Below are 17,593 nucleotides of genomic sequence, written 5' to 3'. Positions count from 1 at the left end.
ATAAATCAAATGTTATTTTGTATCTACACTTTTGTGTTTAGGAATAGAAAAAAATAGAGAAACAAAAGCATGAATGAGATGTGAAGGGAAAATAGCAGTGGGAATAAGAGAGATGTAAATACCACTTTAAAAAAAAAAAGATCCCTCCTTGGCTGGGTGGCTCACTTAGTTAGAGTGTCATCCTGTACACCAAAAATTTGTGGGTTCGATTCCTGATCAGGGCACATACCTAGGTTGCAAGTTTGATCCCCATCTGGGGCAGGTACAGGAGGCAACTGATTGATGTTTCTCTCTCACATCAATATATCTTTTTCTCTCTCCTCTGTCTCTCTCTCTCTCTCTCAACATATCCTCGGCTGAGGATTAAAAATAAATTTTAGCCCAGCTGGGCATGGCTCAGCGGTTGAGCATCGACCTAGGATCCAGGTGATCAGGGTTGCACATTCCTGGGTTGCGGGCTCAATCCCCAGTCCGGGGGTATGCAGGAGGCAGCCGATCATTGACTCTCTATCATTGATGTCTCTGTCTCTCCCCCTCTCTCTCTCTTCCTCTCTCTGAAATCAATAAAGATATAAAATAAAATAAAAAAGAAATTTAAAAAAATTAAAAAAAAAAAACTCGCCCGGCGTGGCGTGGCTCAGCGGTTGAGCGTCGACCTAGGATCCAGGAGATCGGGGTTCAATTCCCGGTCAGGGCACATGCCTGGGTTGCGGGCTGCGGCCGATCAATGACTCTCTCATCACTGATGTTTCTAGCTCTCTCTCTCCCTCTCCTTTCCTCTCTCTGAAATCAATAAGGATATATTTAAAAACAAAAAAAACCAAAAAAAAAAACCTCAAAAAATAAATAAATACATAAATTTTAAAAGATAAATAAAGATCTCCAGTTAGCAAAATTACAATAGGTCCACAGTACTTTTTAGCATACTGTAACATACAGTGTGGGGCAAAAGTAGGTTTACAGTTGTTCATATGGAAAATAATACAATAATTTATAAATAATACAAGAATAAACTTTTACATACTCACAACTGTAAACTTACTTTTGCCTCACACTTTGTATATATACATATACATATACATATACATATACATGTATTTTATGATGTAAAACTAATAGTCATTTCTGCTATAACACTTGTTTTGAAAACACAAATTTGTTCCAACGTGATTAATATATTAGGAAATAATTTGAGCATAATGCAGATTTCTCATTTGCTTTTGTGCAGTTTCATTCATGAGAAACACTACATTAATGTAGAAAACCACCCAGCTGAACCAAGCCACGAGGAATACACAAAATGTACATATGCACACACCTACAATACCTACCAGCCATCTCAGTGTACCACATTATGAGTCACATCCATCCATATTTGATGGTAAAACTTTCCAGCTGATTTCAGATGACACTATTTCTACTGTTTCAAAATAACTCACAAGCTACAAGTCTTCTAATACTGATTTTCACAAGCAATGTCAGGTCTTTTTCAAGATGAAGTGCCATATTTATATATTTTCTAACCATTTAATGTGTAAAACTTTGCTACTGCTTTTATTGGGTTCCTACCTGTGTAAAAAAATTTTTTATTGATTTGAGAGAGGGAGGGAGAGAGAGAGAAAGAAACATTGATATGAGAGAAACATCATTTGGTTGCCTCCCCCATGCACCCCTACTGGGGACCAAACCAGAAACCTGGGCATGTACCCTGACTGGGAATCGAACCAGCAGCCTTTCAGTGCATGGGGACAACGCTCAACCAACTGAGCCATGCCAGCCAGGGCAGGTTCCTACCCCTTTTTAAAAAATTAATACATTTATTTATTAATTTATTTATTTTTATTTATCTTTATTGTTGAAAGTATTATAGATATCCTCCTTTTTTCCCCATTGATCCCCTCCACCCTATATCCACCATCCCCAGACCTTCACCACACTATTGTCTGTGTCCATGGGTTATGCATATATGCATATAAGTTCTTTGATTAATCTCTCCCCACCCACTCCTCCACCCTTTCCTTCCCACTGAGATTCATCAGTCTGTTCCATGCTTCCATGTCTCTGGATCTCTTTTGTTCCTCAGTCTATTTTGTTTATTAGATTCCACATATGAGTGAGATCATGTAAAACTGAATCAAGAAGAATCAGAAAACTTGAAAAGGCTAATAGCAACTGATGAAATCAAAGCAGTAATAAAAAAAACTCCCAGTAAACAAAAGCCCTCGTCTGGACTGCTTCACAGAGGAGCTTTCTAATTCTTTAAGTTGTAGCGTTGGATAGTTTACTAAAAAATTTTCTTGCTTTTTGAGGTAGGCCTTGTAGTGCTATGAACTCCCCTCTTAGGATTACTTTTGCTGTGTCCCATAGATTTTGGGTTGTGTGTTCATTTTCATTTGTTTCCAAGAGGTTTTTGATTTTTTTCTTGATCTTATTGGTAACCCATTCATTGTTTAATAACATGTTATTTAGCCTCCATGTGTTTGAGTGTTTTTGAGTGTTTTTACTGCAGTTGATATCTAATTTCATGCCCTTGTGATCTGAGATGTTTGATATGATTTCAATCTTCTTGAACTTGTAGAGACTGGTTTTGTGTCCTAACATGTGGTCTCTCTGAGAATGGTCCACGTGCACTTGAGAGGAATGTATATTCTCCAGCTTTGGGGTGAAATGTTCTGTAAATGTCAGTTAAATCCCATCTAATCTAGTGTGCCATTCAGTCACTGTTTCTGTGTTGACTTTTTGTCTGCAAGATCTATCCAGTGAAGTCAATGGGGTATTAAAGTCCAGGACTATTACTGTATTGCTGTTGATCTCTCCCTTAAAGTCCTTAAGGTTATTACTGATAGGTCCTTATTTATTGCCAGTTTAATTCTTTATGCCTATGTTTCTCTCTCTATTTCTTCTTATTGTTACATCAATCCCTTTAACATTTTTTGCAATGCTTCTATTTCTACTTCTAATCACAGCAGTCCCTTAAACATTTTCTGCAATGCTGGTTTGGTGGTGATAAACTCCTTTAGCCTTTTTTTGTCTGGGAAGCTCTTTATTTCACCATCTACTTTGAATGATAGCTGTGCTGGATAGAGCAATCTTGTTTTCAGATTCTTGTTTTGCATTACCTTGAATACTTAATGCCATTCCCTTCTGGCCTGTAGAGTTTCTGATGAGAAGTTAGCTTACAACCTTATGGGAGCTCCTTTTTAGGTGACAGATTGCTTTTCTCTTGCTGCTTTTAATATTCTTGTCTTGAATTGTTGAGATTTTAATTATGATGTGTCTGGGTGTGGGCCTCTTTGGATTCTTCTTGCTTGGGACTATCTGTGCTTCCTGAACTTGTGTGACTTTTTCCTTTACCAGGTTAGGGAAGTTTTCTGCCATTATTTCTTCAAACAGGCTCTCGAACCCTTGCTTACTTTTGACCGCCTCTGGCACTCCTATGACACAATATTCTTACATTTCATGTTGTCTCACAGCTCCCTCAGACTGTCCTTCTGTTTTTTAAATATTTTTTCTTTTTGGATCTCTGATTAAGTGATTCTTTCTACTCTGCCTTCTAATTCACCGATCCAATCCTCAGCTTCCTCTAATCTGCTGTTTATTCCTTCCAATGTATTCTTTATTTCTGCTATGTCATTCTTAATGTCCTTCATAGTTTCCATATCTTTTTTCATGCTGTTAAACATCCTTACAATCAGTATTCTGAACTCTATATCTGATAGATTGCTTATCTCTGTTTTATTTAGCTCTTTTTCTGGAGACTTCTCTTGTTCTTTCTTTTAGTACTTGTTTTTTTGTCTCCCTATTTGGGTTTGTTTCTGTGTATTAGGTAGGCATGATAGGACTCTCAGTCTTTTTGGATGGTCTCTGGTGCAGGCCAATGTCAGGTGCTGTTTGTGAGTGGCCCTGAGTACCCTGTTTGGGGCTATCAACAACCCCAGGCTTGAGGTCCCCTCTGTTGGGGCTGGGTATGTTTGGACATGACCAAGATGCCAAAGTCTTCTTTTCCAAGTCCTGGGTCCAGAAGCAGATCAGGCCAAGACACAAAGCACTCTGAAGTCTGCCTCTGCCTGCAGGCTGATTAATCTGATTCTCTTAATGAGCCTCAGGCTGTAGAAAAACTCCACAGGGTGGGATGGCTGATTGGTGAAAGGTTTTCCAGCAGGGTGGGGCAATTGCTTCCCCCTCAGGCAAAAGATGCTTGGAAGGTAAGTGTCTGCCTCTGCAGCATGGGGAATGACTCAGCACAGGAATTTAGAGGGGTGCCCTCTGAGCTCTATCTCCAGAGCCCACGATCCTAGATTCTCCTCACACAGCTCCAATCCACCCTGCCCTGCCTCTGCTGGAGCCCAAGGTGAGTGGCTGAACCCAAAACTTTGTGCCTTGGCTCTTTAAGAGGGTGCCTGTATTTCCAGCCATTTCTCCCTGGCAGGCAGAAACCATGCTACTTTTCACAGCCAGATGTTATGTAGCCACCTTTCTCAGTTCTGGTGCTCTTGGCTGGGAAGCCCAGCCTGGGGTTTAGGCCCCAGAGTCCTCAGTGGGAACCCCCCACAGCTGAAATATCCCTCCATACCTTCAACTGGTGCCTGTGGGAGCCCAGCTAGCCCTCCCATTCCTCCGTACTTCCTGCCAGTCTCTATGTGGTCTCCACTTTTCCTCCTTGGTTATGAGGGTGCTTCCCAGCTAGTCTTCAGTTGCAGTTGATTATTCAGGATGGTTTTTCTATATTTTAGTTGTAATTCCAGTTTGGTCCCAGGAGAGTGTCAGTGTAGTTTCTATTCAGTCTGCCGCCATCTTTAATCTCAGGTTGTTACCTTTTAAAAAAAAATGTCTCTGACAAAGTTTTTGAATATTGATCTCCAACCTCATGTTCCCCATAATTCCTGTGGCTCTTATTGCATGACTTTATATAGCATGGTGATTTTTAGGAACACCTATGTCATGTTGTAGCAAAACTGACTATGTATGTTAATTATAGATCATTTGAAAACCATACATGAATACAAGAAGAAAATAATCAACAGTGATCCAACATTAACATTTTGGTAATCTTTCTATGTCCATGTGAAAGGAGATGTTTATGTAAAAAATAGGATAAAGATTTGAGCATGTATTTTTTTTACTAGGTTTAGCATCCTGGATTTTTCTAACTTGATATTTTTTGATAAATATATTATTTCTTTAAATGTTTTTAAAGAACATGATCATCACATTCTGTCTGGATGAATGAACTACATTCAGCGTTTAGCAGGTGTGCTGAATCCCCTATGGCTGCGCTGGTTGTGTGAACAACTACTTTGTTTGGTCAGTGCTTATACCCTATATGTCCTTCATAGTATTCCAGGATGGTACTTTGTATATCTGCGATGTCTGTGGTGACTTCTCTTTCATTTCTGATTATTTTTATATGGGTGTTTTCTCTTTTTTCCTTAGTGAGTCTAGCCAGGGGTTTGTCAATTTTATTAATCTTTTCTTTCTTTTTCTCCAACTTCCAGCATTTATTTTTCCCCATAATTTGGATGCAATTAACTGTAGCAAGACAGTGCTCAATACTATTGAAGCCTCACTTTAGGTTCTTAACCTACCTCAGTATTTGTAAATGTGAACTCACATCCCAGTAAAATCAGAAAACTAAAATTTGACATACCAACAAATTTACTCAATATTGATGTAACTACAAAGTTCTATATGGTAACATGTGGACTTTAATATAACAGAATTTGGCCTTTATAAAGTAGTTTACACATAACAAAGTTACTGTTTATCTGTCCTAACCTACTTAGTATTACACCAACAGATCCCCTCCCATAGCTTTTACTGTGTAAACAGATGATTCCTCCCCTTCAGTGGAAAAAAACCCCACAACAAAACCAAAGTTCCCACCCCCAAAAAAACAACCATTAGAATTATTCAATTCTAAAGTATCAGTAGATATAACACCAGAGATAGGTAACTCTGAAGTCTTCTACCTAAGTAGTATAACAGAAAGTTGCAGTGTTGACCAAAAGAACACACAGATTTCTCATTAAACTTTGTTTTAATGGGTCTCAAAATTCTGTGACAGATTTTTGGTCAAGTTGTTTCCACTAAAACATACTGATTTTAAAAACTAATAACTTAAAAACTGCCATACACACAAAAAAACATATGGTCCACAAAACATTCTCCTTTCCTTCTGAAGGTTTTACCATGCATTGTAATAATTTACCAGTCTTTTACTATTAAACTTAAATGGCCAATTGAGACAAACAGTTCTGAGACTGTTTTTCCACCACTAATTAAGACTGGGGTGGCAGGTATTGGAGATAATATTTCCTTAGCCTTCTGAGCTTTCTGGGCAGACTTGATGACTTTGCCAGCTCCAGCTGCCTTCTTCTCTACTGCTTTGATGACACCAACAGCAACTGTCTGTCTCATGTCATGAACAGCAAAACAGCCCAGAGGAAGGTAGTCAGAGAAGCTCTCAACACACATGGGCTTGCCAGGCACCATATCAATGATGGCAGCATCACCAGATTTCAAAAACTTAGGACCATCTTCCAGCTTTTCCCCAGAACAATGATCAATCTTCTACTAAAGCTCAGCAAATTTGCAAGTAATATAAGCTGTGTGACAGTCCAGTACAGGTGCATATCCAGCACTGATTTGGCCTGGATGGTTCAGGATAATCACCTGAGCTGTTAAGCCAGCTGCTTCCATTGGTGGATCATTTTTGCTGCCACCAGCCACACTGCTGTGACGAATATCTTTGAAAGACACGTTGTTGACATTGAAGCCCACATCGTCCCCAGGAAGAGCTTCACTCAAAGCTTCATGGTGCATTTCAACAGACTTTACTTTAGTTGTAACATTGACTGGAGCAAAGGTGACCACCATGCTGAGTTTGAGAACACCAGTCTCCACTCAGCCCCTCGGCCCACAGGGACAGTACCAATACCACCAATTTTGTAGACATCCTGGAGGGGGAGACACAGGGGCTTGTCAGCTGGACAAGTTGGTGGTAGGATGCAATCCAGAGCTTTAAGCAGGGTGGTTCCACTGGCATTGCCATCTTTACAGGTGACTTTCCATCCCTTGAACCAGGTATATTAGCACTTGGCTCCAGCATATTGTCACCATTCCAACTAGAAATTGGCACAAATGCTACTGTGTCAGAGTTGTAGCCAATTTTCTTAATGTAGGTGCTGACTTCTTTAACAATTTCCTCATATCTCTTCTGGCTATAGAGTGGCTAGGTGGAATCCATTTTGTTAACACCAACAATCAGTTTCATACCCAGTGTGTAATCCAGAAGGGCATGTTCACGGGTCTGCCCATTCTTGGAGATAGCTGCTTCAAATTCACCGACATCAGCAGCAACAATCAGGGCAGCACAATCAGCCTGAGATGTGCCTGTAATCATGTTTTTGATGAAGTCTGTGTGTCCTGGGGGATCAATGATGGCTACATAATACTTGCTGGTCTCAAATTTCCACAGGGAGATATCAATGGTGATAACACGCTCACGTACAGCTTTCAGTTTATCCAAGACCCAGGCATACTTGAAGGAGCCCTTCCCCATCTCAGCAGCCTTCTTCTCAAATTTTTCGATGGTTCTTTTGTCTATCCCACATTTGTAGGTCAGATGGCCAGTAGTGGTAGTCTTGACGGAATCTACGTGTCCAGTGACAATGATGTTGATATGAGTCTTTTCCCATTTTGGGTTTGACTTAGTGGTGGTTTTCACGACACCTTTGTCCTCTCACGAGCCTGGGACAAAACCCTTGAACAGCTTCCTCTGCTAGTCCTATTAATCTTTTCAAAGAACCAGTTCTTCGTTGTATTAATTTTTTGTATAGTCTTTTTGTTTTCTATTTCATTCAATTCTGCTTTAGTTTTTATGATTCCCTTTCTTCTGCTGACTTTGGGTTGCTTTTGTTCTTCTTTTTCTAGTACTTTAAGATGTAATGTTAGGATCTTTACTTGGGATTTCTCATTTCTTGAGATAGCCTGTAATGATATAAACTTCCCTCTTATTACTGCTTTCGCTGCATCCCAGAAGTTTTGATATGTTGTGTTGTCATTCTCATTTGTCTCTAAACATAATCTTTTCATCTCTCCTTTTATTTCTTCTTTAACCCAGTTATTTTTTAGTACTATGTTGTTTAATCTCCAGGTATTTGTGGGTCTCTTTACTTTCTTTTTGCAGTTGATTTCTAATTTCAAGACATCCTGTTTAGAGAATATGCTTGGTATAATTTCAGTCTTCTTGAATTTGTTGAGGCTAGTTTTGTGGCCCAACATATGGTCTGTCCTTGAGAATGGTCCATGTGACTATAGGAGAATGTATAATCTGATGTTCTGGAATGAAAGACATTTTAAGCGTCAATTATGTCCATTTGGTCTAGTGTGTCATTTAAGGCCAATATTTCTTTATTGATTTTCTGTTTGGATGATCTGTCTCTAGCTGTCAATGGAGTGTTAAGGTCCCCAACTATGATTGTGTTTTAATCTGTTTTTCTCTTTAGTTCTGTGAGTAGTTGCTTTATATATTTCTGTGCTCCTTGATTGGTGCATATATTTTAAGAATTATTACGTTTCTTGATTAATGTCCCCTTTATCGTTATAAAATGACATCTTTATCTATTGTTATCTTTGTTATTTTGAAATTTACTTTGTCAGATATAAGTATGGCTACACCTGCCTTTCTGCGGATATTATTTGCTTGGAGAATCATTTTCCACCCTTTCACTTTGAATCTACCTTCATCTTTGCAGCTTAGATATGTCCTGAAGGCAGCATGTGGTTGGGTTTTGTTTTTTATTCACTCTGATACTCTGTGTCTCTTTATTGGTGAATTCAGACCATTTATATTTAGGATAATTATTGATGTATGAGGATTCCCTGTAGCCATTTTATCTTTTATTTTCTGGTAACTCTGTGCCTCCTTTGGTTCTTTTCCTTTGTGTTTCTGTCTGTTGTTTTTGTTTGGTGGTGTTCTATACTTCTTTCCCCTGCTTCCTCTTTTTTTTAAGCTATGTGTCTTAATTTGGGGGTTTTTGTGTGTGTTTACCATTAGGTTTATGAAAAGTAAAGTTGCATTATATAGTAGGTTTTTTTCCCTTTAAATGCATCTGATCTCCATCCTCCTTTGCCAGTTCAGACATTTACCCCCTCCCCTTCTATGTTTTTGTTGTCACAAATTATCCCTGTTTATGCTGTAAGTTTTTGGTGATCTTACTCATAGTGTTGTGACCTTATGCTATTTGTTTCAGGTAGAATAACTCCCTTGATTATTTCCTGCAATAGAGGTTTCATGGTGAGAAATCCCCTCAGCTTCTGTATGCCTAGAAAAGTCTTTATTTCTTTTTCATATTTAAAGGATAACTTTGTCGGATATATTATTCTTGGCTGGTAATTTCTCTCAGTCATTTGAACATTTGGTTCCACTCTCTTATGGCTAGTAAAGTTTTTGTTGAGAAATCAAATGATACTCTGATGGGATTTTCTTTGTAGGTCACTTCCTTCTTTTCCCTGGCTGCTTTGAGAATTTTTTCTTTGTCTTCAATTTTTGACAGTTTTAATACAATGTGCCTTGGAGAGGACCTCTTTGGGTTGAGGTAATGAGGTGTCCTGAATTTGAGGATCTAGTTCTTTCCATAGGTTTGGGAAGTTCTCATCCACTATTTGTTTAAATAGACTCTCCATCCCCTTCTCCCTCTCTTCTTCTTATGGAATGCCTAGTATTCTAATATTGCTTTTTCTAATGGAGTCAGATAGTTTTTGTAGAGCTCTTTCATTTTTCTTTATGCTCAAGTCTCTTTCTTCTTCCCTCTGCATCATTTCTAGATTCCTATCTTTGATGTCACTAATTCTTTCCTCCATCTGATTGGCTCTTTTTCCTATGCTCACTCCTACTCTCCTTAATTTCATGCTTCATTTCCAGGATTTTTTATTGGTTCTTTTTTCAAAGTTTCATTCTCTTTGGTAAAGCACTTACTTTGTTCCTTAATTTGTTTTCTGAATGTATTGAATTGCATGTCTATTTTCTCACATCTCGAGTTTTTCCAGAACTGCCATCTTAAATTCTCTGTCTTTTACATCACATATTTCCATGTGTTCCAGCTTGCTTTCTGGAGATTTTCTGTTTTCTTTTTGAGCTTCCTCGTTACCGTAGTTATTCATGGTATTTGCTGGTCTCCGCTGTCTAGGCATCTGTGTGTTGTTGACCTTCTTGTAGCAGCATTCTCTGAAGAGGTATTTCTATTATTTTCCAATTGGTAGTGCAGAATCCTCTCTGGGCCAAGCCGGTTGCCAGCTTCTGGCTGCAGGGCTGCATATGTGGCCATCTGGGCTCTCTTCCCTTTTTGCCTCCCCATTTACTCCAAGTTGCCCATTTTTAGATACTTCAATGTGCAGGTCTCTCAGGCATGCTTCTATATTGAGCAGGGGGTCCTTTGTTATGGTTTATCAACTTGCTGAAGTTTCAGGGGGAGAGGCAGCATGGGTCTCTCATGCCGCCATTCCTCTGACCAAGATCGGAGTATTCTTTTTAATTTTCAAGTATTAAGAGGGGTTTTTTAAAGAATATTTGCTTATTCCTTGAAAAAATTTTAAGTAACTTCTAATTTTATCATCTTGTGTTCAGAGGATGAAGCTTGTACCTTGTCTCCTTTGGTAATTTATTGGTTTCTTTGTGGTCTAATATAAGGTCACTTTTTGTTATTTCTTTGTATGCATCTTAAAAATGGTATTTAGCAGGTATCAAATATAAACTACATGCAATCATAGGTACTCAGTCTTATATATTTTAAATATCATGTCTTTATTTTGTGTCTTAGAATCATAGATAGATGTAGCATCTCCCAATTTTAAAGTTGCTTATGAAAATTAACCTTGTGGTTATTCTTAGGTACCTGCGCCCCCCTCCCCCCCCCACACACAAATTCTTTATTTCTTCAGTTATGCTGGAATTCTTAGTATAACCTTACACTCAGGAAGTACTAGGCATCTGATTCCTTTTAGTGATTTGGTATAATCTCCATTTCTTTAAAAATAGGAAATAAAACTCTAGCCCTGGCCAGTGTGGTTGGGCATCATTCTGTGCATGTAAAGGTTGCCATTTTGATTCCCAGTTAGAGCACATGCCTGGGTTGTGGGCTCAATTCCTGGTAGTGGGTGTGCAGGAGGCAGCTAATTGATGTTTCATTCCCACATTGATGTTTCTCTCTCTCTCCCCCTCTCCTTTCCTCTCTCTCTAAAGATCAATAAAAATGTTTTTTAAAAAACCTCTAAATTCTAAAACAACTACTAATTGAAGGAATAATCGGCAGACTAATCTCTAGTCCTCTTTGGTGCCTATTTCTTAGGTGTTAAGATGCAAATTAGCTTATATTTAAATTTTAAAAATCTAAATGAACCAGATTAAGAAACAAATGTTTTTAAATAGAAAATATGTATATTAGGAAGTATATATTAAATGTATGATGTATAGATTAAGAAATAAATCAAGCTTTATTTGCTTATCTTTCTTAAGGATTGTAAACAACTATTTAAAGATATTTACCTTTCACTTTATTTAAGCTCATATTCTTAGAGATATTTTAGTTCTGCAGAGAGTAGGATTAAAATAATAATAGGGCTAATAACTAATTCCATCAGCTCTGTAATTGGGATGTCTGTCATCAGAAGAATCCAAGAATTTTTATTGGTAACACATAGTAGAAGACAGAGAACCCAAAAATCTTTGGAGCTAGGACAAAATACTTGAAAACAGGCTCCGAGTAGCATTCTCACAGATCCAGCATGTATTCTAAGCTGTATACATTGCCTCCTAATTCCAAAGACTCCTACAAATGCCACATAAGCTTGTCACCAACCATCTCACTCAGCTTTCTACCTAATTCCTCATTCCAAACCTTACAGAGAGATCCATAATTTCAAGATATTTTACTCTGTAATTATACATGTATAATAATGGAAAACAAAGTTTTTGTAGCCTTTAGCCTTGTAAATTTTCATTGAAGAGATATTATTCATCCTCACCAATGCTTATATGTGTGTATTGGGCGGGGGGAGACTTTCTAAACAAAATAATTACATTGGGTTTGCACATGAATGGTATAAACAGTTCGTTTTTTATTTATTTTAATCCTTACCTGCTTATTGATTTCAGAGAGTGGGGGAGGAGAGAGAGAGAGAAAAACATCAATGTGAGAGAGAAACATCGATCAGTTGCCATCCCATACGAACCCCCACTAGGGATTGAACCCTCAACCTATGTATCTTCCCTGACCAGGAATCAAACTGGAAACCTTTTGTTGTATGGGATGACACTACAACCAACTGAGCCACGCTGGCCAGGGTTAAGTTGTTCTATTTATTATCTTTAGTGTCAATATTTTTTATGTTCTTTGTAGTTTCCCTTTTATAATTGCAGGTGTTAATTCTAAATTTCAAAATATACCCTATTTAAAAATACATTAATTTTTCACAAAATTACTCTTAAAATTAAATTATGAATACTCTGATTCTAAAATCTCCTTTTTAAATTTCAAAATTAAATTTTTTGCATATTTAAATTTCAAGATAAAATTTTTTGAGTACTTGCTACGCTTTCTTATTATGATTGGGAATACCGTCCTCCCTGAGAAACTAACCTATTAGCAGATAAATCTGTTATTATCACTATCACTATGCCTTTATTAGAAACCTTTATTTAAATTTTTAAACAAGATAGTCAGACCAGTTTAATCTGTTGACAAAACCCGTGCATGAACAAGTATAGGACTTAAAGGGAAAAAATGTGATGAGAAAAGTTTTTGTTTATCCCTAGATTCTTTTTTTGGCCAAGAATTAAATTTGCCTCAGCTTAATTTTCTTATACACCTTCTTGTGACATTGCAAGATTTGGAGAGAGGAAGAAAAAGAGGGCGCTATGACTCTGGTTATGTTTCTAAAAAGGGTGTTAGAGAGGGAGAAGAGAACACATAAGCAAGCTGGTTTGACCAGAAACAGAACTGCCTGTGACAGATTAAAAGACAAGCAACGCTTGGAATCTGAGAGCAAGCAAAGAGAGTGGAAATTTACAGCTGCCCTGTGTGAGTGTTCAAGCGATCATTTTCTGCTAACGTTTTCCGGTGGTAACTGTTACTCTTCAAAGAGAGAGGCAGAAAGTCAAGACGGGATTGTGGAAACTCTTTTCTCTGCCACGCTTTGGTAATAGGAATCTCCTGTTGAATGGAAGATAAAGGCTCCTTCATCTGAAGTCCTTTTAGTCGGAGAGAGAGCTGTCTTCAGCACCTCACCATGTGTCTACTTTTTGTTGCTTAGATGAGCCTGGGATTTCTATAACATTTGGTGAGTATCAACCAGGTTGTCTATACCAGTTCATAGAAATGGAATTGATATGGTAAACTTTAGTTTCAGTTAAGGTTTTACAGTTATTGCTTATATATTCATTTTAAATCATGTTGTTACCTTGTTTCTTTTTAAATGATAAACTGCTGTTACTAGGAGAGGTTTAAAAAAACAAAGACTACAAAACAATACTCCTCTGTTGCCTAAGACACTTGAATCACTACCAACTATTCTCTGTTTGTGAAATATCTTATTTTGGAAATGGGCTTTATTTACAAAGAGTTTCCAAAAATAAAATAATGGAAGTATATAATTTTTCATGTTTCTCTTTCAACTTCGTGAAAATTCAAGTTATCTTTGTCTAGTGTCTAAAATATCAGTGTGATGTTTGGTTTTTTCAGTTATTATAAATTACAGCATTCTCTCATTCAAGTGGTACATGATTTCTTGAAAGTTCTGTAATGAAAATAAAATTAGACAGTTTACATATCAGATTTACCATTTGATACAAAATTAATGCACATGGATTTTAAATTAAGGAACAATGCAGTTATTTTGTTCTTATAGCTGATACCAAGCTATCATATAATGTTGGTCCACTGGAGAACTAGGATAACCAGATGCATATATGTATGTAAGCAATAGAGCAGAAAAAAGAAAAAGAAACTCTTAAAATAGGTATTCACATTCTGATACAAACTTAACATAGGAGACTCTATGCAAATTTTATGTCATTTTAAAGTCATCAGTGGAAGGCATGTAATCATTCTTCTGTTGGAGGAAGGAAGTATATATTATTAGCTGCTAAAATGAGTCATTATGTAAAGATGCAGCATTCTAAGGAAAGTTTTTAATCTACTCTGTGCCAGCCTCAAAAACATCTTATTGATTCAAGTGAGTTCTTTAAGACAGAACAACTTAGCTGAAATGAAAACTTCATCAGTCAGTAAACATATTAAAAGGATTTGTACCCTAGACGTAATATAAAATGGCTGTACTTTCTCTAATATTTCCTTTATGTGTACAGAAACCAGTAGAACAGGTTTTGTTTTGTGGAATTTATTTTTATTTATTTATTTATTTGTTTGTTTATTTATCTGTTGATCTATGTATAATAAGAAACTCAGCTGGTCTGTGGAAACCTTTTCTGGACCAGTATCTTATACTTAAAGTCAAAAGTAAATAAAATAGAGATAATATCACAAACCAACTTTTACTTCTTTACAGAATTTCCCACACTTAATCCTTCTTGGACTGATGGAGGACTGGCACACAGCTTCATAATCTTCAAAATAGTTTTTATTTTAAACTAGTAATTCATTGTTATTATGTTAGTGGCACCATTTCTCAAGCTCAGATCGAAATAAAGAATACGTCATCCCCAGTTTACAAATGTTTTGTACTTGAAAAGTTTATTTGTGAGTTGGTTGTTGGGAATTTGGCTTCCATCTTCCCTGGGAAACAATTTAATAAATTATTGTTTGGCTTTTATTATAGCCTAAGAATATATTTTACTCACAGAGTAGCAAAACCATCGCCATCCTGAAAAATATTAGAAAATCAGTTCTAGTGATGAAACTAAATATAAAAACAATTATGTTGTATAAAACATCTTTATCCTAAATATTAATGCTTAAAGTAAAGCAAGTTTACTAAGAGATGGATGGGTATTTAGAAGAATGTTTATAAATAGGATTTCTGGATACTTTTAAGAGCTTTCAAGATTGATTGCACTGTTTATGAGATCTAAGCTCACGTTAAAATCAGTGATTGTTCTTTTCCTCGCTATAGGAATATTTTTTCTTTCTTTTTTAAAAAAATATGTCTTTATTGATTTCATAGAGAGGAAGGGTCAGGGGGAGAAAGTGACAGAAACATCAATGATGAGAGAGTCATTGATCGGCTGCTTCATGCATGCCCCCCACTGGGGATCAAGCCCGACACCCAGGCATGTGCCCCCACTGGGAATCGAACCTCAATCTCTCGGATCCTAGGTCAATGCTCAACTGCTGAGTCATACCAGCCGGGTGCTACAGGAATATCTCTAACCACTGCTTTTATGCTTATCATTCATTTCTGAGGTCTAGCCCAGTGTCTGACACATAAGTAGGTACCTAATAAATAGTTACTAGATGAAAACTAAACTCTTTATTTTGTTCACACAAAAAATGGAACTGAGTAATTTTTCCAAAGTATCCTGAAAAGGAAAAGGGTTTTAGGGCACACAGTTTTCATTATGAGAGAGATGACCTGACAAGAACTGATTGAATTGTGAGACTCTAACAAAGCATTGGTAGTACAGAATAGGTCTATTAGGGGAAAAAGAAAAGACCATAGTATAACTTGGTGGAAATCCTGAATGAGGAGGAATGCTGATGAGGGAAGGCAATTTACCAACTAGGTATCTTGAGTACATAAGACATTGTGAAAAAGGTGTCAACTTTAAAAGAATTTTGTATTTGCTTATGTGTACCATGACCCATAATAAGAAATGTAGCCTATTTGGAAATTCCAGTTAAGTTGCAAATTAAGGTTAGTTACACTGGCCCTAAAAGTTCCTCTGAAGTGCCAATATATAAAATTTTTAAATTACTAATGCAATGAACAGATGTAAAAAACAATAACAAAATAAATAATACAATGAATGCAGATTACGCTTATATGATTCTTAGAGATAGAAAAACTTTTCCACTTGATTCAAAAACACTTTCTTTAATTTTTTAAAAATTAAAATAAACCTACCACTACATTAAAAAATTTCAGAACAGTTCAGGAATTACCATTATTTTATGTGGCAAATTATTTAAAAACTAATGATTTTGAGTAGTCCTAAATGGCATATAATAGGTGCTTAATAAATATTTATTGGATGATTGAATAAAATAAGAAGGTGGAGTCGTTTAGACAGTTTTTCATTTCTGAAATATGGATGTCTGTGTTTACATATACATGTACATATATATTAAAATGTGGCTTAACGATAATATTTACTGATGTTTCTTTAACAAGAAAAAAAAGCTATTAAAACGATATTGGCATGCTTTTTTTTTATGATCCTATTTAGTATTCCATCGGTAATTAAAATAATTGGTTTAAACTGAAATCTTTACTGCTTGTAAATGAGATAATATACTTTTCAGTTTTGTGACTTATATGTCTTAAATTTCTAGCAGAAACTCATTTAGGCTCTTCTAGCTTTGGAAGTATGAAAGGCTATATTAACCTACCCAGCCAGAAAAACTACACACCTGGAAGTCTATAGGGTACAAGCTATCTTCAGCTAAATTACTTTCATCTCTATTCTCACTTGTTAATGTTTTTATAGATTGACAGTTCATAGACAGGCACAGGGGCTTACTGAAGCTAATGAAATAGTTATATTTCCCACTATAATCAAAAACCTTGTCTTAATACCAATAACAGTATCTAATCAAAATTTGGTGATTATTATGTATAATATGTATGTACTTAAAGGAAAAACTAAAAAAAAAGTGAATTTTGAGTTTCCTTTGATAATTCTGTTATGAAGAAAATAACCATTGTTTGATTATAGTTACTAGTTTTTGAGAATACTAACCTAGCTTCAGATCTCAGCTATAAATTGAGATTGTGAAATTTGAATATAAAATATCATTTATTGACAGTCATTAATAGCTAATAGATGTAGAAAATTTTAGCTTCAACAAATGACTGGAGTTGTCAACAGAAATGTTACTACAAACCTAATGAATGAAGTTACTAGTTGTTTTTTCTGGAAAAGTAACCTAGAAGGTTATTTATGTATAACAATAAACAAATTAGTAATTCTATGTCTTTGTAACTTCATATACTAATTCTATTTTAAAATTATTTCAGTGATTACAATAAAGGAGCAGTTCCCAAGGACATGGCTTTCTCTTATAAAAGAGTTTTTATTCTGATGTAAGCCTGATCAAGGCTTCCAGATGAATGAGGATGCCTACAAAACATTTTACAGGTTTTCAATTTCTATGTAAATTTGTCATATTTAGAAAATGTATCTCCTTCAAACTCTTTTTTAAAAAATATATATCTTTATTGATTTCAGAGAGAGGAAGGAAGAGGGAAAGAGAGAGAAACATCAATGATGTGAGAGAGTCATTGACCGGCTGCCTCCTGCAGGGCCCGTGCTGGGGATTGAGCCTGCAGCCCAGGCATGTGCCCTGACTAGGAATCAAACCGCGGTCTCCTGGGTACTAGGTCGATGCTCAACCGCTGAGCCACTCCTGGCCAGGCA

General features: G+C 36.5%; 1 protein-coding gene and 1 pseudogene across 6 annotated transcripts in view; one reads left to right on the top strand and one right to left on the bottom strand.

Annotated features, from left to right (window-relative positions):
* Positions 1 to 17,593, top strand: part of CAB39L (calcium binding protein 39 like) — a 143,756-nt gene that overhangs the window by 47,027 nt on the left and 79,136 nt on the right. For 2 of the 5 annotated variants that reach the window (XM_081130194.1, XM_081130195.1), the window contains exon 3: positions 13,205 to 13,338. The exons of 2 other annotated variants lie outside the window; for them this stretch is intronic. The gene's annotated coding sequence lies outside the window, so the exon portion shown is untranslated. Of the gene's footprint in view, positions 1 to 13,204; positions 13,339 to 17,226; positions 17,315 to 17,593 lie in introns of those variants that run through there. One more of the 5 variants, XM_081130196.1, reaches the window with a different exon arrangement.
* Positions 6,205 to 8,748, bottom strand: LOC308552439 (elongation factor 1-alpha 1 pseudogene; annotated as a pseudogene). Its single transcript has 2 exons — positions 8,743 to 8,748; positions 6,205 to 7,687 (listed from the first exon to the last, which is right to left on the bottom strand). The product of its transcript is annotated as an elongation factor 1-alpha 1 pseudogene (transcript).

This window comes from Miniopterus schreibersii (genome assembly GCF_964146895.1).
Source record: "Miniopterus schreibersii genome assembly, chromosome: 2".
Taxonomy (NCBI): domain Eukaryota; kingdom Metazoa; phylum Chordata; class Mammalia; order Chiroptera; family Miniopteridae; genus Miniopterus; species Miniopterus schreibersii.
Note: the sequence above shows the minus strand (reverse complement) of the source record. Positions and strands in the feature narration are given on the sequence as shown.